Source organism: Phacochoerus africanus, chromosome 8 (genome assembly GCF_016906955.1).
Source record: "Phacochoerus africanus isolate WHEZ1 chromosome 8, ROS_Pafr_v1, whole genome shotgun sequence".
Classification (NCBI taxonomy): domain Eukaryota; kingdom Metazoa; phylum Chordata; class Mammalia; order Artiodactyla; family Suidae; genus Phacochoerus; species Phacochoerus africanus.
This window is the reverse complement of record NC_062551.1, coordinates 125535089-125539253: the sequence shown is the minus strand read 5'-3', so window position 1 is coordinate 125539253 and position 4165 is coordinate 125535089. Positions and strand designations below refer to the sequence as shown.

The following is a 4165-nucleotide window of genomic DNA, read 5'->3' as shown; positions in this document are numbered from 1 at the left end:
CTGTTGTGGCTTAGTGGAAACAGTTCTGACTAGCATCCATGAGGACTAGGGTTCAATCCCCTGGCCTTGCTCAGTGGGTTAAAGATCTGACATTGCTGTGCACTGTGATGTAGGTCACAGATGTGGCTTAGATCTTGTGTTGCTGTGGCTGTTGCATAGGCCAGCAGCTATAGCTCCGATTCAACCCCTAGCCTGGGAACCTTCATATACCATGGGTGTGACCCTAAAAAAAAAAAAAAAAAAAGAATATTTTGTGTGTGTGCTCCTTCTACTATGTAATAGAAGCACTTCCTCTCTTTAGTGACACAAGTGAGAAAAAAATCCTGATGGATCCTGATAGTTGAATGATGTCACTATCAAGAATCCCAGCTATGAAGGAGGAATGGGACCATAGCTGTTGTGATCTGTGTGCACAGGTTGGAAAAATAATTTTACAGCATTCTCATTCCTTAGCATAGGAATGTTAAGAGAAAGAAGAGTTTATTGAGATAAGAGAAACTGCTAGCACAGTGGGAGGACTTCCTGATGATCAGGGAGGGACAACCCGAGTGCTTGATTGTGTCTGTTTATATAGCCCAGGGAGAGGAGATGCCTTACAATACACTTGATGACCTACTGATTGGTTGGGGAGAGAGGGGTCTTGGGGATGTATAAGGCCCCAAAGGGATGGGGTGAGGAGTGGGCCATATACCTTTTCTAGCAGAGGGTAGGAAGGAATTGGCCAGGTCACTCAAAGTAGGGAAGGGGGTATTACAATGGGAGGAGTGATAAGGGTCTGGTAATTTCTGTCTTGCCCAGAGGCTTTGATTTCTTTTTTTTTTTTTTTTTGTCTTTTTGCTATTTCTTTGGGCCGCTTCCGCGGCATATGGAGTTTCCAAGGCTAGGGGTTGAATCGGAGCTGTAGCCACTGGCCTACGCCAGAGCCACAGCAACTCGGGATCTGAGCTGCGTCTGCAACCTACACCACAGTTCACGGCAACGCCGGATCGTTAACCCACTGAGCAAGGGCAGGGACCGAACCCACAACCTCATGGTTCCTAGTCGGATTGGTTAGCCACTGCGCCATGACGGGAACTCACAGAGGCTTTGATTTCTATCTCATTGGAGAGGACTCAAAATCCCACAGTATCTCTCCTAGGAAGCATGATCAGGTCATACTCAAGGAACAAAGTTGTGGGTTGAGCTATTGTGCTTCCTCAACCCTTCACTCAGTAGGAATAATGATCTCTAGTACTTAGACCTTGGAAAGGAGAGCTAAAAAACTGTGGGAAATATCTCTTTGTTATTTATATTTTCTTTTCTTTCTTTCTTTTTTTCTTCCCTTTTTCTTTTCTTTCTTTCTTTCCTTTTTTTTTTTTTTTTGTTGTTGTTGTTGTTGTTGTTAGCTGACATCTTCATAGCTTTGGGGAAGGGAGTGGCTCAGGAGCTCTTGCTGGGGTGGGCCTACTTCCTCTTCACCATCACAGGTTTCTCACTACACAAGATGGCACTGGCTCTGCAAATAGCAGTTATTTACAAATCGTGGTGGTACTTGTTCTTTCAGATCATGTGCCAGGTGCTGCTGAGAATGGCTGGGGCACTCTTATTGATAGTAGACTGCAAGTAGAAAAAAATTAAAATAAACTGGCTTTTGCTGCCCGGATCTCCACTTCATCACTACCACAACACCCTTGTGGTCAGCTGTGGGCTCAACGCCCACAGTGTTGTGGTGAATGACCCCCTTGTAGCAGAATGAGTTGTGGGCTTCCAGGTTATTGGTTTTGGTGCTATACGTCTACTTGTTCCTCTTGATCAAGAAGCTGGAGTAGTTCCACACCACCATGCATTGCTGATGCACAGACATGACAGCAGCTCCTCTCCTTGTGGTGGGCAGAGACAGAAAAGAGTTGTATTTTCGGAGTGAAGATTATAAAAGATTTTTAAAAGTCTAAGCCTCTTCAACTCTAGGCTTTTACAAAATATTCCTCACCTTGAGAGTGTCTCCATCTTTCTCCAGTCCTCTTACCAAAGAAACTGTGAGATCTTTGTATTGCAAGCCTAACACTTCCTCCCAACACTAAAGTCACCTCACTCAAAAATTTATTTTTCCTCTGTTCTTCTTCCTTAGAATTTTCAAGAGTTTCTTTCATTATTATTTGGTCAGTTGCTGTCTTTCCCACTAGACTACAGGCCCTGCGAGGGAAGGATGTGTGTCAATTTTATTTATCACTGTACCCTACTTTAGTTCCTGGCACAGAGCAGATGCTGAATAAGGAAAGTAAGAAAAAACTAACATTTGAAAACCTGCTATCTGCCAGATAGCATGTTAGGCCAGGTAATGTATATTATTTTATTTAATTATTTCAACAAAATAATGAGATAGAAGATGCTGTTACCCTATTTTACCAAAAAGTAACTATAATGTAGGCTAGATGATTTATATATGATTAATAGCTAATAGATGGCAGAGCCAGGTGTGTCTGACTTCAAAACACATCATATTTTTGCCAAACTATGAGGGAGTACTCAAGAATAATTCCTAAACTTACTATTTGCAACAGAAAAAAATTATTAATGGCAGTATCTTTAGCATCCTCAGTGTTATATAGCACTGTCATTGATCCCTCTGCCTCTCTATAGATTATATTCTCAGGTAAACATCTTTACTCTTTAAAGATTAACTCCATGGAGCGAGAGGATTTTGGTCCACTCAGCATCTTTGCAGGTCCTACATTTATCTAAAAAATATTTACTGAGTGCTTAAAATGTGCCATTCATATCTTATTAGACTGTGGCTTCTCCAGTCTCACTAGAGGAAAAACAGTGAACCTTATCTGCATCTGGTGCCACACCTGGTACCCATCAGTGTGTTTCCTATGTCATCAAGCAAATTGTTCTATAATCATAGGTCATAAAGAGCTTTATATAATTTGTTCTAGAAATATTGTGGGATAATAATTACTTCAGACATTTCTGAGAACTGTTAGAAAACCCATTGCAATGAGTGTATCTTCAGCCCACATTATGTTTGATCTGCGGTGCTGGTCTTTGTTCATTCTTTCCTTGTTCATGCTTCTACATGCTCCACAGGACAGAGATGCTGCTGTAATTTTTAGCACTTCTTATTGCCTTGCTTGTATGCATTTGTGTTTGTGCATGAATATTTAATCACAGAAAGGCTGTTGACCCCACACTAAGACTTGCGTCTCTGAGACAAAAGGAAGAGAAGCAATCAGAGGCTGAGTCCATAGACAGTAATTAGTGACACAAGTAATTCCTCAAGGTCTCTGGAGTCATTTTAATCACTTTGTCACCTAACTAGAGTCTGTAAATGCACAAGGAGAGAGTGGCAGAGACCCTAAAAAGGAGGAAAGTCCCTCCCTGTATTGTATGAATTTACCTTTTAAAGAGAAACTAAACAAAAAGTTTATGTAAACACTAAAAGAAATCCTGGAATGAAAAAGAGAGAGAGGGAAAGCAGAACTGCTGGCTTGAGAGTCTGCTTGAATTTGAGCTGTGAATTAGTGTAAGATTTCCAAAAGTTAATGCTCTTTTCAGAAGGAGAAGAATACTAAAGTTGGAGTTGGAATTTGTTGAGGGAACAGAGAAAGACTCAAAGGAGACAATGTGAGAACTAAAACTCTCTCATCTTTTCAGAGAAACCGAGTCGACCTATGCTGCAAAGGTGAAACTCTATTTTTCTGACTATTTGGCCGAGGTTAGTGAGAGGACTCAACCGCTGGTTGATCTGGGAGCTGGACCTGCTCAATCAGAGGTTCTTCACCCTTCCTCTATCCTTGGAATTCACACTCTGCTCACTGTCCCCACATTGGGAGTCAAGTTCAAAGATGCATTCTTGAGAGAACAATGTATTGTTGAGACCATCTGGACAGTGAACATGACTGAAACCCATTGGGCCTTTCTGCAAACTCAAAATCCTGGCAAATAGGGTGGGATCATCTTGACTTTCAGGGCTCCAGTTCCCTTCTTCTTAATGGCACCACATTCTAACCGGAGAAGCTGCCTCTTTCTTCTTTGGTCTCTCCTTGCTCTTTTTGGATGGAGCCAGTTTCAGATTGTACTCAGAAGCTTTCAAGTTTGCAAACCAACAAAGACAAGATAACACAGAGGTGCTATTCTAAACCAAGCCTCTTTACAGGTGTAAAGAGGAAACAGTCTCTCCAGG

General features: G+C 41.8%; 1 pseudogene; it reads right to left on the bottom strand.

Annotated features, from left to right (window-relative positions):
- Positions 1-1419: 1419 nt before the first annotated feature.
- LOC125134539 (60S ribosomal protein L28-like) lies at positions 1420-1843 on the bottom strand (annotated as a pseudogene).
- Positions 1844-4165: the final 2322 nt, after the last annotated feature.